We start from the raw sequence: 18,574 nt of genomic DNA, 5'->3' as shown, positions 1-18,574 counted from the left end.
ATCAATTGTGATTATGAGGCCACGTACCTGGGTGTAAAACTTATGGCTAACGTTGATAACATCATCTCAGCTAATTTGGATCCAATAATTGTCTCCTCGAATAAAACATTAGAGAGATTAAACAACCTAAAATTTTCGCTGGTTGGACGCACTAATATATTGAAAATGCTTATTTTTCCAAAATTGTTCTATATATTTCGAGCTATTCCTTTTTTAATACTCTCCCATTATTTTGCCCGAATAGATAGAATGTGCTCAAGATTTCTATGGGGATATCACCGGGCAAGGAGATCTTTTAAAAAATGTACCTTATCAAGGGAGAGAGGAGGCTGGGGCATTCCCAATTTTCAACTTTATCATTGGATAGCATTATTCCAACATATGGGGGTGCTGGTCTTATCAGATGCCCCTTTTGAAGAATTTTCTGCCCCGTCCATCTATGAGATGCTTTTGGGTGAAGAGGCTAAACAATGTTTGAATAGAATTGTGGAACCAAGCTATTATAAAAAGACTAAATTTAAAATATTCTACACTGCTTACTTGGTTTGGAGGTTAATTAAGAAAAAAATTGGAATCTCCAGTAAGTTAACGATGTATACACCATTTCAGAAGTGCCCTCTATTCCCTGAAATATTTAAAGATCAGGTGATGCTAAGATGGGAAGAGCGGGGAGTGCGGGATTTGGGAGATTTGTTTCAGGGGAAGAGCTTTGCCTCCTTTGATTTTTTTATTGGGCAAATACAAGTTGCAGCGTGCTGACTTTTTCAAATATCTCCAGCTTCGGAGTTTCTGTGAAGAGAAGCTGTTAAGAAATATGTTTTTTTAGACAAAATAGAGATTATCGAAGCAATTAAAGGAAGGCTTAAAATGGGTCCTCTGTATCTACTCCTTTTGGCAACAGAGGAAGGTGATCTTTTGGTTATAGAAAAGAAATGGCAAGAGAAGTTGGGTGCAGAGGGAATTATGCTGGAAAGAAGTTTGGAGATTGCTACCAGTGTATTATTAAATGGCTCTCTTCAATCTTAACATTATATGTCCGTGTTCGATCTTTACTACACGCCAGCTAAACTAACAAAATGGAAGTCCGGTCTGGGGACCTATTGTAGCCGTTGTAATTTAAATGCTGCAGATACTATTCATGTTTTTTTCAATGTCCAAAGCTCTCTAAATTTATAGGAGATATTGAGAGATATATTAAGGAAAGCCTGGGCATCTGGGTAAAACTAACTGCGCAATTGGTTATCTTTGGTGTGGAAGAAAGTATATTGCACAAATGGTCGCCAGCAGAAGAAGCTCTAGTTTTTATATGTATGTCAGTATATAGATTCTGTATTACTTCGCAATGGATTGACCCGGAACCACTAAATTTAGTAAAATGACAAGCTAAATTATTGTCAATATACCATCTTGAATCCTCTTTGCACAAACTTAAGGGTATTAGACGGAAAATGTTTGGGTATAAATTATGGTTACCAATTGTGAATAGGATGGGGCAGTAAGGATTTTGTGGGCTATATTTGTGCATTTATCTTCTTGGGTTTTTTTTTGTTTGTTTTTTAATTTTTTTTTCAAAAATGTTTATTCAGGTATCATACCACACACACAGCTATCAGCCTACAACCCGGAGGGGCCGGTAGCAAAACATGAGCAGTAGAGTCACGCTATCTGTGCGGTTCAAACACAGCCAGTAGGCCGACAACCCGGAGGTTCGGCGGCGTGCAGGATAATGACATGCAGTCGACTCCAACTCCCATGCTGTGTCGGCGCCTCCTACCCTATCCTGTCTCACAAGAATGAAGGCAGTCTCCCTGTCATAGGACATCGTTGTGGCTGCTCAGCTAGGAGGTGGACCGGTTTAGTCCCCTCCCGCTAAACAATGTATGAACTGTTCCCAACAACCCCCCCCGCAACAAACAAACTGCCCGCTAGTACGTTCTGTTCGCCTCAAGAATTAGGTTGTTACTCAATCCCACAGATATCTGCAATAAATTCTCCCACACTCCAGTCCAGCCCCCACCCTACCCTACCGCTATATCAAGATCATCCGGGCAACCCTCAACTTCGATGTACTCCCAGGTGTAATTGCGTATAGGAAGGCCCACAGCACTCGGATTTCTCTTCGTGTCCCGTGTGAAATGCATCCAGGTTTCACCCCTTCCCCAGGTGATGCTCCTAGTGTGGGTGAGTGCCTAGTCGCCAGGTCCAACTAACTCGTCCAGTAGTTCCTGACTGTTATCTGCCCCACCCTGTTCCGAGTCTACACTGTCCTTGGTGTATAGATATGTTTGGTACAGACCCCAAAAGTTCTTAGGCCTATTCCCAGGTGGAAGGAACTCACTATAAGTTTGCGATTGGGTGCTACAGTAAAGCATGTCCCTGGCCCATCTACGTTTAGTCGGCAAGGGGCCTGTCATCCAGCATATGGCGACAACTCGTCGGGCCATCAGTAGGCCCATATCTGTCAGACGACGTATTGCCACCGGGAGTGTGTTGGAGTATCCCAGCAATGCCAGCGCGGGGTTAGCAGGGAGTTTCGTATCCAGTATCAGGCTCAATTCTGAAAAGACTTCTCCCCAAAATTTATTAATACCGGGGCAGCTCCATGCCATATGCATGAAGTCTGCTACTGGGGCATGACAACGCTCACATTCGGCAGATTGTCGAAGCCCGTATCTATGTAGACGTTCTGGGGTGTAATATACTCCTTGTAAATATTTGAAATGTATCAGCCTGTGTCTACCGTTAAGAGACAGTTTCCTCGTGTTTTGACAACAGTATTTCCACATTGCATCATCAATCTGCATTTGCAGATTGCGCTGCCACGCCAGTCTGGCTTTCGAGAGTTGTTGTTCACTGTGTTGCACCCCTATTTTAAATAAATGCGTGATCAATTTGCGCGGCGAGGATGTTTTAATCACATACGTACGTTCTGGGATTTCCGGGGGCTCTGCCAGGTCGGGGCCCAAAAGTTCCAGTAACGCAGTGCGTACTCTGTGGAACTGGAAGCGCAGTAATAGCGTGGTCGGCCCACCAGCGGATATGACCAGTTTCCAGGATTTAACCACTCCGTCTTTGAATAGGTCACCCAACTTTGTGATACCTAACTGGTTTAGAGCGCGCGTGACCCCCTTTTCACTCAGTGGTGCAAGCCACACCGCCCACTCTATCGGGACAAGTGGGGAGTACAGTAGTTCGCAGCCCTGCTCCTTCAACAGCGCGTGCCATGCATGGTTGGTGGTCTTAATCGAGTCCAGTAAGCCTACGCGGCGGTCAGCCGGTTGGAACACTGTAGCTGGAGGGGGCCATGGGTCAGTGAACAAACGTTCTAAGATCACGTGCGGAATATCGTGGTCCCCGTGTATCCATGTGTGCAGATACGCCGCTTGTGCAACACGGTAGAAACGCTCCATATCCGGTGCACCCAGCCCTCCCAATTCATATTGGAGCATAAGAACTTTCCATTGAACTCTGGGCTGTTTACCAACCCAAGCAAGCAGAATAAGAGCCTGCGTCAAGGTTTTGAAGAAGGCTTTGGACAGGACCACCGGGATGTTATTGAACAGGAACAGGAATCTAGGCAACACGACCATCTTCATTATTTCGATTCGTCCCAGGAGGGATAGTGGAAGCCTGCACCACTTGTCCACATCCTCAACTAACTTAGTGTATGCAACGCCATAATTTGCCCGCACAAAAACGTTGGGATCTGGGTGGAGCTGGATCCCCAGATATCTAACCGGTTCCGTAGTCCACTGCAACGGATATTCCATATCAAATTGCAGTGTCACAGGTGTTAACGGGAACGCCACTGATTTGTTCCAATTCACTTTCAGTCCCGAAAGAGCTCCGAACCGAACCACCTCCCTCAACACTGGAGAAAGGTTAGCCTCCGGGTCCCGGAAATACAACAAAGTGTTGTCTGCGTATGTGGAAATACCGATCTTGTATGTGGGGAAGCTAATACCTTCGTTCCGGTGGTATTCACGGAGCGAGCATGCCAGCGGTTCCGCCACTAGAGCATACAGCAAGGGCGAAAGAGGGCAGTCCTGTCTGGTACCTCTGCCTATGTCAGAGGCGTCTATGACGCAGTCACCCATTCGCAATCTGGCTTTAGGTTTGTAATACAGGGCACCTATCATCTCCCTAGCAGTCTCCCTATTGCAAACGCACAAAGCCATACTAGCCTGCAAATCAGGTGCACCCACAGACTCCTGCCCCCCAGTCATCTTGCACCACCTTATTGAGTCCGTCAACCCTCTAATCAATGCGATTGTGAACGAATCCCTTGACTCCGGTATTGTTCCTATTGAGTGGAAGAAGGCCACAGTCAAGCCCCTCATGAAAAAGCTAAATAAATCCCCTACTGATTTGTCCAATATGCGCCCAATCTCACTTCTCCCTGCGCTAGGCAAAATCACCGAGCAACTAGTCCACGAGGAATTAAAGAATTTTGTGGAAAACCAATGTATCTTGCACCCACAGCAATCCGGTTTTCGCTCCGGCCACTCCACAGAGACCGCTTTGATTGAGTTGTCAGACACCATCAAGCTCTTGCAGGATGAGGGCAGGCAGGCCGTCCTCATCCTGCTCGACTTAACCGCGGCCTTCGACACCATCTCGCACACTATTCTAATTAATAGGATGCGTGAGATTGGTGTCTCGGGCTCCGCACTTGCTTGGATTACATCATTCCTGTCCAATCGCTCTCAATCGATCACCTTAGGCCACTTTGTTTCCAGTGAACGATCCATCACCTCAGGGGTACCACAGGGTTCCATCCTGAGCCCCCTCTTCTTTAATGTGTATATGGCCCCCCTACTCACGTTGATTGAATCACATGGGATTCTCGTGACATCCTACGCTGATGACACCCAGCTTGTCGTCACTATCGATAAAAGACTTCCGGATGCTGCCATTAAATTCCAAAACTGTCTGTCAGAAGTCTTTTCTTGGCTCAACCTGCACCATTTAAAATGCAACAGCGCCAAAACAGAAATAATTCCCCTCGGTAAAGGCACATTCTTTTCCCCAAAAGACTGGTGGCCTCATAATTCAGCAGCACCACCGAGCGCGGTTGCCTCAGCCCGCAACTTGGGTGTTCAATTTGATGCTTCCCTCAGCTTCGATGAACATGTGCGCATTACCGCAGGGCGCTGTTTCAGTTTGATCAGGCAATTAAAGAAATTTTTTAATTTTTTGCCTATCAGTGCCAGGAAATCAGTCGCGGTGGCTCTTATCCTCTCCCGGCTGGATTACTGTAACGGCCTCCTAGCAGGTATCAAGAAGTCCTCTCTGAAAAAACTACAAACTGTCCAACATGCAGCAGCCAGGCTTGTTTTGAAACTCCCCCGCAGGTCCTCGGCCTCTGCAGCCCTCAACGCCCTCCACTGGCTGCCCCTCCACAAGAGAATCCTATTCAAGCTCTTAGTCACTGTATTTAAAGCTAACAGGTGCATGGGTCCATCCTACCTGATTAAGCGCTTCCAGCGCTATAACCCAACTCGCTGTTTGAGGTCATCGGGCGCCAACTTCATCTCTGAACCCCGTATAAAATTAAAATCCAAGGGTGGAAAGACCTTTTCTTTTCTGGCGGCCAAGGCATGGAACCGCCTCCCCCCCAGCCTTAGGCACGCCCCCTCAGAAAGCCTTTTTCGAAAATCCTTGAAAACCTGGATTTATGCTCAGTCCGACTCTTCAGTTCTCGCAGCTATTTGATCCATGCCCCCCATAGACGAACTTCTGTGTGCTCAGCGCCAAGATGCTCCCTCCGGAGCGAAAGTTAGCACTTTATAAATGATAATAAATATCAAATAAATATCTGTAAAAAGGGTTTGCCCAGCCCTAACTTTCGGAGCACCCTTATCATGAAGGGCCATTCCACAGAGTCGAAGGCCTTCTCCATGTCCAGGAAAACCGCCAGGGCTTTGTTCTCCTGTCGCACGTGTTGCATGGTTCCTAGTACAGTGCGGATGTTATATGTGAGGTTCCTGCTGGGAATAAATCCAGCCTGTTCTTGTGCGACCAACTCCGGTGCAAGTAAAGCCAAGCATGTGGCCAAAACCTTAGCGTACAATTTGGCGTCTATGTTTATCAAGGATAGTAGCCTGTAGGAGGCACATTCATTGGGGGGCTTCCCAGGCTTCAGAAGTGTAATAAGTAGGGCCTCCCTCATGGAACCAGGCATACTACCCTCTACACATATGTCATCAAAGAGGGTGGCTGGAAGCGGCACCAGCTTATCTTTGAAAGCCTTATAGAAGCCCACTGTTAGCCCGTCTGCGCCCGGGGCACTTCCGGACCGCATCCCCTCCAGTGCCTCAGCGATCTCTTCCTTCTGAATGGCCATCATAAGGAATTCTCTCTGGGAGTTTGATAGTAGGGGCATTTTAATGTAGCTTAAGTATTCATCAATTTCCTCCTCTACCTGGGAGGATCTAGACTTGTAAAGGCCGGAATAGTAATTCCTGAATTCCGCAATTATCTCCAATTCTTCTGTAAGTACCCTCCCTGATTCCGACACCAGCTCGCCTATCGCCTGCGGGCATCTGTCGTTACATAAAAGTCAAGCTAGAAGGGAGCCGGCCCGCTCCCCCTCGCCATAAGTGCGGGCAGTGGCATATTTACCCATATGCTGCACCTCCCTGTCAGCCTCCTCATTATATTCCGTAACTAGAAGTTTAATTCCCGCATCAGTGGCCACATCGGGCTCATTCCGCAGCTGTGATTCCAGGTCCGACAGTTGAGCTTCTAAGTGTTGCAACCGCCGCCTTATGGACTTAAGGACACTAGAATGCTTGGACATGGCCATACCGCGAATGAATACCTTAAATGCTTCCCACACTGTTTGAAAACTATCGACAGACCCGACATTGACCTCAAAGAAGTTGTCAATTTCTTCTGCCAACTCCCCTCTAAAGACCTCATCCAGCAATGAATACGGGGGGAAGCGCCATGTAAATGGAGGAATTCTTTTTAAAGGTGTATCCAATATCAGGAGCAGCGGAGAATGATCTGAGAGAGTGCGCGGCAGTATCATGCACCCCTTAATACTGTGTGCGAGCGCCTGGGAGGCCAGCCAATAGTCGATTCTAGTATGGATATCATGATAGGCTGAGTAGTGTGTGTATCCGCCTCTCAAGGGGTGTCGACTTCTCCAGACGTCTAGGAGATCTAATTTCACAAGTTCCGCCTGCATGGACTGGGCTGCTACCGATGGTCGTCGGGGCGGCCCGCTTACCTGTCCAACTCCGGATCAAACACCAAGTTGAAATCGCACCCCCAAAGCATCCTAGAGTAATTGTGAGTCCTACAATGCTGAGCCAGCATGGCATAAAAGTCTGGGGAGTCATAGTTAGGACCATAGACATTTACTACTAAAAGATCATGCCCCTTACCTACACATCTGGAAATTAAATAGCGACCCTCTGGGTCCACTTCAAGCGCTGTCAGTCTCAGTTTAGAGTGTGGATTGACCCAAGTGACCACCCCCCTGGAGTGTGTTGTGAACCCTGCTGCTACACTACAACCCTCGAATCCCTTAGCAGATAGCATTTTGCTAGTGAGAGAAAGGTGAGTTTCCTGTATAAGTGCCAGGTCAATGTGGTGTCTGCGTAAGTAGTTTAAGACCTTTCGAAGCTTTCGATGGTCGTTAAGACCCCTCACGTTCCAGGTCAAATTCCTCAGAAAGTCAGTGGCGTTTTCTGACGTCGGTGTAATAGTCTCAGCCATTTCTGACGTAAGGGCTTGTATACCTTAAAGCATGGGTACTCACAAACTTTCTCTCAGGGGCCAAATTTACAGTGTGGTTTGTGGACGAGGGCCGCACCGGTGGGGGAGGGGTCAGTGAGAGGGGGCGGGGCTAGAGCCAAAAAAAAACTGTGACCATGAGGTTGAACACAGGCCCCTGCAGCAGACGTCTTCGTCAACTGACCCACCAGATCCAGCATACACACATATCTCTCTCTCTCTCTCTGTCTCTCTCTTCCTCTCCCTCCCTCCCTATCTTTCTCTCCCTCCCCCCTCTCTCCCTCTCGCTGTCTCCCTCCCTCTGTCTCCCTCCCTCCCTATCTCCCTCCCTCCCTCTCTGTCTCCCTCCCACTATGTCTCACTCCCTCTCTGTCTACCTCCCTCTCTGTCTCCCTCCCTCTGTCTCCCTCCCTGTCTCCCTCTCTGTCTCCCTCCCTCTCTGTCTCCCTCCCTCCCTGTCTCCCTCCCTCCCTCTCTGTCTCCCTCCCACTATGTCTCACTCCCTCTCTGTCTACCTCCCTCTCTGTCTCCCTCCCTCTCTCTGTCTCCCTCCCTCCCTGTCTCCCTCCCTCCCTGTCTCCCTCCCTCCCTTCCTCCATGTCTCCCTCCCTGTCTCCCTCCCTCTCTGTCTCCCTCCCTCCATGTCTCCCTCCCTCCCTCCCTCTCTGTCTCCCTCCCTCTCTGTCTCCCTCCCGCCCTGTCTCCCTCCCTCCCTGTCTCCCTCCCTCCCTGTCTCTCTCTGTCTCCCTCCCTCTCTCTCTCTGTCTCCCTCTCTCTCTCTGTCTCCCTCCCTCTCTCTCTCTGTCTCCCTCCCTCTTTCTCTGTCTCCCTCCCTCTCTCTTTCTCTCTGTCTCCCTCCCTCTCCCTCTCTGTCTCCCCCCCTCCCTCTCTGTCTCCCTCCCTCCCCGTCTCCCTCCCTCCCTCTGTCTCCCTCCCTCTGCCTCCCTCCCTCTCTCCCTATGTCTCCCTCCCTCTCTGTCTCCCTCCTCCCTCCCTCCCTCTCTCTCGCTCTGTCTCCCTCCTGCTCTCTGTGTCCCTTCCTCCTGCTCTCTGTCTCCCTCACTCTCTCTCTGTCTCCCTCCCTCTCTCTCTGTCTCCCTCTCTCTCGCTGTCTCCCTCTCTCTCGCTGTCTCCCTCCCTCTCGCTGTCTCCCTCCCTTTCTTTCTGTCTCCCTCCCTCTCTCTGTCTGTCTTCCTCCCTCGCTCCCTCCCCCTGTCTCCCTACCTCTCTCTCCATCCCTACTTCTGCCTCCCTCCCTCCCCCTTCTCTCTCTCTCTTTTCCTTCCGTGACTCTCCCTCTCTCCCTCCCCTGACTCGCCCTCTCCCTCCCTCCCTCCGTCCCTCCCTCCCCCTCCCCTGACTCTCCCTCTCTCTCACTCCCCTGACTCTCTCTCTTCCCTGACTCTCTCCCTCCCTTGACTCTCTCCCTCCCTCTCTCTCCCTCCTTTGCCCTCCCCTGACTCTCTCCCTCTCTCACCCTCCCCTCACTCTCCATCCCTCCCTCACCCTGCCTTGGCTCTCCCTCTATCTCCCTCCCTCGCCTTGGCTCTCCCTCACTCTCCCTCCAGCCTCGCTCTCCCTCCCTCTGTCTCTCCCTCCCTCGCCCTCCCCTGACTCTCCCTCCCTGTCTCTCCCTCCCTCGCCCTCCCATGACTCTCTTCCTGCCTTGCCCTCCCCTGATTCTCCCTCTCTCCCCCTCCCTCACCTTCCCCTGACTCTCCCTCTCTCTCCCTCCATCGCCCTCCCCTGACACTCCCTCTCTCTCCCTCCATCACCCTCCCCTGACTATCCCTCTCTCTCCCTCCCCTGTCTCTCCCTCTCTTTCCCTACCCTGACTTTCCCTCTCTGTCTCTCCCTCCCTGTCTCTCCCTCCCTCGCCCTCCCATGACTCTCTTCCTGCCTTGCCCTCCCCTGATTCTCCCTCTCCCCCCTCCCTCACCCTCCCCTGACTCTCCCTCTCTCTCCCTCCACTTACTCTCCCTCCCTCTCCCTCCATCGCCCTCCCCTGTCTCTCCCTCTCTCCCCCTACCTCACCCTCCCCCGACTCTCCCTCTCTCTCCCTCCATCGCCCTCCCCTGTCTCTCCCTCCCCTGACACTCCCTCTCTCTCCCTCCATCGCCCTCCCCTGTCTCTCCCTCTCTCTCCCTCCTCTGACTCTCCCTCTCTCTCCCTCCTTTGTCTCTCCCTCACTCTCCCCCCCCTGACTTTCCCTCCCAGGATCCCGCCAAGCCCCAGCAATGCCTTCTTGGGGGCAAAGGGCAGCAAGGCGGTAAAATTAAAAATATGCATTTTAGCAACTCTGCAAGTCGCGCTTTGACAGCCATGTAATGGCTGGTCAGCAGCACACGCACACTCCGGCCCCCCACTTTCCCTGTGCCTGTGTCCGGCACCGTGATAAGAAAAAGAGAGTTCAGAGTAGTAGTTGGCAGTTTGGTTTCTGTTGTGAAGCACGTTATTTAAGTAATTCTTTCAAGTGCAGATGTACTTGGCAAAACGTTTAAAATTTGCTGGTTAAAGACGACATACACTGAAGTTCTTAACAAAAGTACCGTAATAAAAAGGAAATTGTGGCAGACTGGAAGACGCCTCATTGGACGTGCTGTCGTAAACTGCTTTTGGGAACCAGCACAAGTGTCTGTCAAGATTTTCCACCAGAGAGCCTGGAAAAAAAGCTAAAACACGCCATTACCAGTGCCACGAAATGATTATGACATGTCATTAAAGAACAATACCTCTGTGCACCAGACTCGCACTGTTTTGTTGAATGGAGCTCCTCCTACCACATCGTAGTGCCAAGCAAGGTGTACATGCCTGAGCGGACACGAGTATACCTGGGTGTAGGCAGCTCTGAAACTAGCTGGTGAAAAGAACGACGGCGATGTGCATAACCTTTTAATTCATTAAATAATACCTGACATGTGGTGCCTGCTGGCTCACTGATGGGGCACCTGGAGCGCAGGCCCCGCCCGCAATGCGGGGGCTGCGGGGGGCCTGTGTTATGCCCCTGCCACCCCCTTGTCAGCCCGGGATGAGACAGCTTGCCTAGCGCGTGCGCAGCCGCGCCGGAGCATTTCACAGGTCTTTAAAGACCATTAAGATTTTAATGAGGCTTTGTTCTGTTTCACCTCTTCTGAGGCCCCTGAAGCTCCACTCTATGGCTGGAATCTCTCGGCCCCCAGAGAGCAGAGCCTCTCCGAGTCCAGGCTGCTGCAACCGGTGGTGTTTACTGACACTCGAGATTTTTTTTTTTAAACTGGTACATGTCTGTAAGGTCCGCGGGCCGCAAAGGAAGGCTTGTCGGGCCGCGGGCGGCCCGCGGGCCGTACTATGAGTACCCCTGCCTTAAAGTGATATGTGGCAGCCTCGGGATAAAACATAGGGGAGTGCCTTTGGCACGTCGGTAATCCAGGCAAGATGGACCAGCCGGAGCCGGCCACCGAGTGTGTAGCGTGGGAGGCAGAAGAGTGTCAGACCCATACATAGCAATAGCGAGCTTAAGACAGCGCCGGCCATTCTAGCAGGCAAAAAATACAACATTGCAACAACAACGCTCCCAAAACCTCCACCCCCCTCCCACAGCAGACCCACCCCAACTTGGCCTTGCCGGTCCCCATCCCACCCACCCCACCCCGATGTCAAACCATGATACGAGTTGCCTACAACTCCAGTGGAGCAATGCGCTCGGGGCCAAGGTCGCCAGACAGAGTCAGCATCACATCAACCTCCAATAGTGAAGTCTAGGCCCCACCCCCCCCCGCCACGCACCACCCGTGTAACAAACAGAGCAGTTTCATATAGAACATTGTCCATCTCTTCAGGAGCTCGCTTTCCCTCTCTCCCTCCCTGATATTGCAGCGAACCCCCACCCCGGAGGAGTGAGATGAGGGAGCACAGAGTTAAGTCTCTATCTAGCTTACTATCTAATATCACTACAGTTTGGCAGGTGCGACTCCCCTGAAACCCAGCTTTCACTTATCTGCAAAAGACCAGTCTGTTCGTAAAGTGGGTTGCCTAGTCCTCTCAATCTCCTCGGCTCAGCAGGGGCTCACAGCAGCGACGAGCATCTGCCGTAGAGCGACCCCGTTGTCGAATGTCAAACACCAGATCACTCCTGCTCATCCAGTTGGCTCTTGTCATTGCCCGCCTGCTGGTCCGCGTTACCGTTCTTCTTCTCCTTAGACCAGCTGTTCAGTGCCTTCTGCAATTCTGAAGGGTCTGTGAAGATGTGCGAGTGACCCTGTCTGTTGACACGCAATTTGGCCGGGTACAGCATCGCGTAGTCTAGACCCAGTTCCATGAGGCATTTCTTGTGCGGGGCAAAATGTTTACGTGCTTCCTGCACTCTAGCTGTGAAATCCGGGAATATGGAGATCGCAGAGCCTTCGTATTTTAGATCCGCTTCGGCCCGTGCCAATCTGAGAGCCGTGTCTCTGTCCCTGTAGTTGAGCAGTTTCGCTATGATAGGGAGAGGGGGCAGCCCCGGCTTCCGCTGTGGGCCCAGGGAACGGTGTGCTCGTTCCACCACGAACATCGTCGAAAATACCCCTTCCCCCAGGAGGGTGGTGAGCAGCCGCTCAACGAAGAGTTCCATCTTGCCAGTCTGAGTGGATTCCGGCAGGCCCGTAATGTGAAGGTTACAGCGACGTGAACGCGCCTGCAGGTCCTCGTCTTGTCTTGGAGGGATCTCATCAGATTCCCCGCTCGCCTGTGGGCGGTGTCCAACTCTGTCTGTGCCTCTTCCACCTCTGTGATTCTCCGTTCCGCCATGTCATGCTTTTACGCATGTTTGTCAAGTCGTTCAGCCATGCGGTCCATTCTGTAGGACATGGCGTCCATTTTGGAGCCCAGCGCGGAGATGCTCGATTGTAGACTCTGCTCCATCGACCGAAGCATAGACTTGAGGTAATTGTCCTCGCGTGGGACCCGTCTGGGTGTGAGTCCTCTCTGTGCTGTGTAGGAGGGCTTTGTACCGGCACCCGCCGCTGCGGAAAGGGGAGTTTGCTCTGTGTTTTATCCCCCTTCCCCATGTTGCCGGGGTGGTCGGTGTCTGCGCACCCCGATAGGAGAGATATGCCCACCCGGGCGTTCAGACGTGGACTCCTGAAGCCAGACTGCTCTGGTCCCAGCGCGGTGTCCGTCGATATTCTCCTTGTCTGGCAGGTACTACAGTACGATGGAAGTCTGCACCAGCCTCACTCAGGCTGACCTGTCAGGATATGGAAGGCCCATCCTGTGCGCCGGGTCTGTAGCCGTAAATGACGCTGTCCGCTTCAGAGCACTGACCCCGTGCAATCACTGCCGCCGCACAGTCGTGCTCCAAGAACGTCCACCCCAGGGTAAGTCGTGGTTCGCAGGGGAGTTGGCCCCAGTGGATGTGTAGCGTGATCCTTATGTAGGCTAATTGAAGGAGGCCTCGACAGTAGGGACGCCCCGTAAATTAATCTGTGTGAGCAGAGAACTCCCAATGCAGTCGGCCGCCCTCCGCAGGTATATATATCCTATGCCGGTACTCGGCAAAAGTCGTTGGCTGCCGGAGCGTCCCGAATCTACCGCACAGCTCCCGGCCCCACAGATCATGCTTCCCCGTCTCGGCAGCACTGAGGATCCAAAATGGCGCCTTCTTGAGACTGTGCACTACCTCTGCCTCCCGGGGGCTCCCGGTCGCCCATCGTGTGTACACCAACCGTGTTTGGGGACCAAAAGGGGCAGTTTCAGTCCCGCATCAACCTTGTGCGCCGGAATTTTCCCTACACCGGGTCCGACCTCCGGAGCCCGGGGTCGACTCGTCTTCCCCGGCCGCACGCGCCGTGACGTCGCCCGGATCCAGGGACTGCTGGGGACCACGGTCTGCGGCCTGTCGCTGCCCGACCTTTCACAGTGCCGCTTGTGCCTCACGCGGCTCCGATTTTCCTCCGGCGCCGGCCCGCTAGGATCTCGATCACTTCCGACGTTTAGCAGAGCGGGAGGGGAATCAAAATCACTGCTCTGAGTAAGGATATTTAAGGATAAACAGTGGTGCCGGCAGAGCCGGGGAATCAGGCGGCCATCGTCGCTGCCTGCAAGCTCTGCCCCTCCTTATCTTCTTGTTTTTTGCAGTTTTTTGTCTCATAATTCATGGAGATATAATGTATTCACCTGGGTACTGTTTTCCTTGTCTGTCTGCTGGTATAAAAACTCAAAAAAAAAAAAAAAAAGAGAGAATAGTAGCTGAGACTGAGCATTGCATCATAGTTTCTTTTGACCATTAGATTTTCTCTTGCTGAAATGTTCATAGTGAGATAGGTTGCTGAAGAAAAGTAGTGTACACTGTTATGTTCTGGGCGTTTGCCTGATCAAGTAAATAACCTGACACATCAAATGCTGAGCTTCTAACATCTGCCTAAGTTACATAGTACTTGACAAAAAATTAGAGAGGGACTATTGGAAATGTTATTTAATGTCACAAGAGGAGCTTCGGCAATTGGGTACATAATTATGGGTAGAGCTGGCATCACTATTACATTCTTCTAAAATTATTAGATTCTGAGAGTCATCCCATACATGTAATCCGTGCCAATAACCCAGTTTGTAAAATTTTTACTCAATTAAGAAAAGAGGGGGAACAATAACAATTACCAAAGTTGCCCAGAATAATTGTTAGGACACTCTGCTGAAGACCTTCACGGTGTCCATAAAGATCATACCCCTAATACCCCCAACATCAAAAATTGAGCTTGCCCGATTATTATGCTCTGAAGTTACTCTGAAAGGGATGAAGTCATGCTATATGGGTTTGACCAAATCACTGATCATTATGATGATATGTAATCATATGACAGATGAATACATCTTCAAAATCAAAATTGATCAGTAAGATTGGTCTATATGAACTACACAGTTTTGGACATTTTTATTTTTTGAGAAATACAACTATAAATCTCTCTTTCCAGCAGTTAGGTATGTACCTTGAACTGTCAAGAAAGTTAAATGATTATACTAGAATGGGAGCAAATATGTGCAAGAATGTTTTATAGAACTCTACTAGAATAGAATTTGGGCCTATAGCTTTACCTAAAGCCATGATGGTCAATACCTCATCAAATTCAGTTAGGTTAAAATTATCTTCTAGAACTTATCTCTGGATGGTTGTTATTTTATGTCAACTTATAGAACTGCCATACAGTACAACGAGGACTAATATGAATGAAATGAGGTCTTCCCCTGTGATGCTTTTTACAAAATTATTACCATTCCTTTTCTCGAATTTAAATGTAGATGTCCCATATTCACATTAGACTCAAAACATCGGCTGCACTTTGGTGGGCATCTTTCATGGCTTTATCCCAAATCAGAGTTTTCAGCAAATAGTTTTTACAGAGGCAGTGTGGCACAAAGCACTGAGTTTGTTGTCTGTCTGGAAGTGATATTGCAATGTTCTATTTCTAGATCCAACAATCAGTTTCTCAATGTCTCATTTTCCCTTTGATGATTTTAATCTCTTTGTATAGTATTACTAAATGTGGCATCCCTAACAGATGCATGGATTTGAGAATCCCAGTGCAAGACATTCAATATAAAAAAGGCCTTCTAAAAGTGTTGAACTATGAAAGTTCTCATGTCATCCCCTGGGGTGTCCGAAACTCGTCAAAGTTACTTTGTGCTTAATTACATGAGATTGAGAGAAAACTGGCATTTTGTGCTTTAAGTATGAAGTATTTTTTGAAAACAAGGGGGACCCATTAGGTAACAAAGGACCATGGGTATAAACTGTTTTTGGGAGACAAAGGTCCTAAGCAAATTAAACAATTTTACAAACCAGATATTATATAGAACGCAAGGGAAGCTATATACTTATCCTGTCCAGCCGGACCAGGAATTTATTGTCAATTAATCACACAGTAAACAAAATGAAACAATTAGTAATCATGGAAAGGGCACAATCCTGTGCCGTACTGAGAGAAAGAAGGATAGATAAATAGAGAAAAAAGAGAGATTCCACAGGCAAAGAGAAAACATAGAGCAGCCTGGACACTAGTAATATCAGTGCGAAAAAAGTGTTCTCCAGAGTAGAACATACAAAATATATACAGTAGTTTGCATGTATGTCTACTATTACAAGTCGACGACGTTTCGATCCATTTGCTCTAATATGAAAGGATCATCCTCAGGACTAAAATTTTATTTGAATTTTGCCTGAATTTAATTCATACACCTGTTTTAAAGAGAACAGGAGAGAAGAGAAAGAAAAGGTTTCTTGTTTAGAAGAATTTTAAAGAATTTTTAAACAATGTTAAACATCAGCAATTTAATCGCCCTTCATGTTCATTTTACACAATACAGAACCGTAGTGAGCATGCCGGTCGGCGAGACACGAATATGTCGTGGAGATTTCACATTAAGAAAGTTGAACTCCTTTTTACTCAGGAACCCTTCAGTGACCGCCTCAGACGTAATTCTGAGTATAGTGTCCTGAAGGTCCTTGGTGGGATTGCCTGCCATTCTTTGATAGTGGTCGGTGTTGGCCAGTTGTCGCAAGATTTCGTCCTTGTAGGAATCGATGTTTTGGAGGACAATTCCACCGCCTTTGTCTGCGCTCTTTATTATTAGCAAGGGGTTGTTTTTTAGTGTGTTTACGGCCTCCTTTTCACTCCGAGGAATATTATAGGGAATGAACAGTTTCTTCTTTTCCAATATACGGAGATCGTTTTGAACTAGTTTTTCAAATCTTGGCATGCTTGTCGCACCTTTACACCAGGCTTGCGCAGTGGCACAATAATTGGCAAAATACCGGCATGACTTTTTTGAAAAATCGTTTTCTATCGAAGTGGCGACTCTTAGGTTGCACGCTCTACACTATCACCGGCATGCTCACTACGGTTCTGTATTGTGTAAAATGAACATGAAGGGCGATTAAATTGCTGATGTTTAACATTGTTTAAAAATTCTTTAAAATTCTTCTAAACAAGAAACCTTTTCTTTCTCTTCTCTCCTGTTCTCTTTAAAACAGGTGTATGAATTAAATTCAGGCAAAATTAAAATGAAATTTTAGTCCTGAGGATGATCCTTTCATGTTAGAGCAAATGTATCGAAACGTCGTCGACTTGTAATAGTAGACATACATGCAAACTACTGTATATATTTTGTATGTTCTACTCTGGAGAACACTTTTTTCGCACTGATATTACTAGTGTCCAGGCTGCTCTATGTTTTCTCTTTGCCTGTGGAATCTCTCTTTTTTCTCTATTTATCTATCCTTCTTTCTCTCAGTACGGCACAGGATTGTGCCCTTTCCATGATTACTAATTGTTTCATTTTGTTTACTGTGTGATTAATTGACAATAAATTCCTGGTCCGGCTGGACAGGATAAGTATATAGCTTCCCTTGCGTTCTATATAATATCTGGTTTGTAAAATTGTTTAATTTGCTTAGGACCTTTGTCTCCCAAAAACATTAAGTATGAAGTATGTCCTCATACCTAAAATTGACACAAAAACACAATTTTCACAAAAAATAGCACAAAAAACAAAAGTGCCAAAACAAGTCATCGCCCTCGGGTATGCCCAACATCCTTAGATTATTCCTGCACATTTGGTTTTCAATGTCTTTGAGTTTAGTAGCTGTGCCTTTAGATTCCTGCTCCTCAAAACACTGCTGAGTAAGCATCTCAGTAAGGCAAGAAATATCCTACTAGTCTGCTGTTTTACCACTAAAACCTGGTTGCCAAATGTTGCTAGCAATTTTGAGGTTTGCAGAACTGTAATTTCATTTTGTACTTGCATTGCTGCACAGACCTTGCAATACTGCCCTCTAAGAGTGTGTAACACCTTATGTACATATGATAACATAGGCTCTTTGTCTAAACTAGAGGTTGAGTACTTTGTTCCGTAACCGACCTAGCCGACTACACAATTATGCCTTCAGTCAACAGATCAGCTGAGTGATCCCACTGAAGGTCTCTATCCTCCTTTCATTCTCCAAACAAGTGTGTGTTGTTCTACTCCAGGTATGTTGGTTTCTTAGGTGCGATTTATTCTAGAAGGCCTCCACCAGTATCCCCTCTGTTAAAAGATATTCTGATCTGGCATGATGAGGTTCAGGTTCCACTTTGACAGAGTTTTGTTCAGATAACTCTGTGTATGAAAAAATGCTTCCATGGCCACAGGGGTTTCGTATGAGTCTAGCCCACACAAAGTACGACAGCTCTCTGGTGGATTATCAGAACCTGTTGGGTCCTCATCTTTTCTTAAACCTGTTTAATCTGGGATATACTAGTTGTCCACCTGTATCACAATTCCCCAGTGATATTTTTTCCTGACCTACCCACCCCTTACTCCATATCATTATTCATAGAAATTATTGCAGAATTTGTGACAGACTCACTGGCTGATTGGGAAGTAGAATATAAGACAACTCTTCTTGTTTGTCTTTAGAAGCTGTTTCTGTGCAGCACTGTGCCAATACCTGTTTGCTGATGTTTAGTGTCTTTGTCTGCGGTTTGTGATCTGTGAGTGCTGATGTTTCCGGCAAAGTCGGGACAGCTACTTCAGAACATGGCTGAGTAGTAAAGGTCCATTCGAGGGTGTATGCCATGGTTATAATTCCAGAGCATACACCTGATACAGAAGCAGAGATACGTACCATTGTTGTGCCCTGCCAAACCAAGGATCTGCATGAGGAAGTATGGTGGGGGACACAAATTGGGGCACTATCTGGGAACTTTCCACAAGCCAGCAGTTATCTTAGAGCAAGTAGTAGCCTTCTTGTTGCTCCTGTCACACACAGTACGAAGAATGTAGAAAGGTGGTTGTAGTTTGGATGTCTATCTGGAACCAGTTGGGAAGTCACACT

The sequence above is a fragment of the Lissotriton helveticus genome, chromosome 11 (genome assembly GCF_964261635.1).
Source record: "Lissotriton helveticus chromosome 11, aLisHel1.1, whole genome shotgun sequence".
NCBI lineage: Eukaryota > Metazoa > Chordata > Amphibia > Caudata > Salamandridae > Lissotriton > Lissotriton helveticus.
The sequence above is the reverse complement of the archived record's forward strand: the minus strand, read 5'-3'. Positions refer to the sequence as shown.